Genomic DNA, 1432 nt, shown 5'->3' with positions numbered 1-1432 from the left:
CCGGCCACTGGCTTCTCCTTCTGACCCCCAGCCTCAGGCGCTTTGGGGTGATGCTCAGCAGTGCCCTGAAACAGAGCTGAACCGAAGGAGGCAGAGCCTGGCAGAGCAGCGTAACCGAGCGCCCATTTGGCAGGACACGTCCGTCAGCCCTCACACCAGATCTGCTGCAGTCCCGCAGGGCAACACCCCGAGCACAGCGCTGCGAGGAAGCCGCACGCAGTGGACTAAGTGTCTTGGGAGCCCCGTCTCCAAAGGTGCTTCCCCCACCTTGCAGGCATGGCACCAGGATTAAAATTGGATTCTCTGTGGCATTAGGTGTAATCCTCCCGAGCCGGGGGATTGCCACACAGTGCCTTTAAAAGGGTGAGCAGGAAGTGGGGCAGGGAAGGGGGAACACCCCAAGCTCTCCTGCTGTCCCTGGCCACCCCGGGCAGGGGCTCCTGGGGACATCCCAGCAGCTCCGGGGCTGTTCAGGAGAGCTGAGTCCCCTTCAGACACGTACTCTTGCTTGGCACCATCTGTTTCATTTTCTTAGGAGCACAGCAGTTGTCACCCCAATTAGTCAATTAATCATTTTCCAATCAACTAATTGGCTAATCAGTTAAACATGGCTCTGACTAAAGCCCCTGGAGATCGTCCTGGATGCGAGCAAGGAGCTCTTGAGGCAGCTTCATCACAAAGCTGTCCCATGGCAAACAGCCCAAGGGCACGGGGAGGAAAAGTGGGGTTGCTGGCTTAGGAATTTCCTCTGCATTTCCTGGAGGAAGGAGCCCAGCCCCAAGCCCTTGGGACTTCAGCCCCTCAGACCCGGCCAAACCCTCCCTGCAGGGTGCTGGCTTGGTTGGCACTCACCATCTTCATCCTCTGGCTCTCTCACCACCAGCTTCTCGTGTTCTGTGTCCAGATCTTCCTCCTGGAGAGGTTAAGAAGAGCAGCTGTGAGAAGGTCTGTGCTAAACACCCTGTGCTCGGCCGGGGCACCAGCGCCCGCAGGGCAGGGAGCACAGACTGGAGCTCCCGTGCAAGGGCTGGGCACCCCTTCCCTGCTTCCTTCACAGAACAGGCCTGAAGGATGCTCGCTAACGAGCGAGGTTCGTTAGTCTGCCTCCCTCTCCCTAGTCCGTGGGGGGATTTGGCCTTGCTTGCTGCAGTCCCCACCCGAGGCTGCAAACTGCAAGAGCCTCCCCGTAATCGAGGGGGTGTTAAGGTTTTTCAGAAGAACCTGCGATGCCAGTGTCCCCAGACACAGCCTTGTGCCTGAGCACCCTCCCGGGCTGGCACCCTCACCAGCACCCGTGCGCTCCTCACCCTGCCCGGGGACGTGCCGGGGATTGAGCTGCGGGCACTGCTTGCACAGACCGTCCCAGCTCTGGGACAAGGTGGGTCCTCAGCAAAAGCCACCTTGCAGCCACGGGCCGAGCGGCTGGCCCCCA

General features: G+C 60.1%; 1 long non-coding RNA gene across 1 annotated transcript in view; it reads right to left on the bottom strand.

Moving 5' to 3' along the window:
• LOC104490298 overlaps positions 1 to 1432 on the bottom strand; it is a 21228-nt gene that overhangs the window by 17512 nt on the left and 2284 nt on the right. The window contains exon 2 of the long non-coding RNA XR_727772.1: positions 853 to 913. This is a non-coding gene — a long non-coding RNA (uncharacterized LOC104490298). The remainder of the gene's footprint in view (positions 1 to 852; positions 914 to 1432) is intronic.

This window comes from Buceros rhinoceros, unplaced genomic scaffold (genome assembly GCF_000710305.1).
Source record: "Buceros rhinoceros silvestris isolate BGI_N320 unplaced genomic scaffold, ASM71030v1 scaffold25683, whole genome shotgun sequence".
Taxonomy (NCBI): Eukaryota; Metazoa; Chordata; class Aves; order Bucerotiformes; family Bucerotidae; genus Buceros; species Buceros rhinoceros.
The sequence above is the reverse complement of the archived record's forward strand: the minus strand, read 5'-3'. Positions and strand labels throughout refer to the sequence as shown.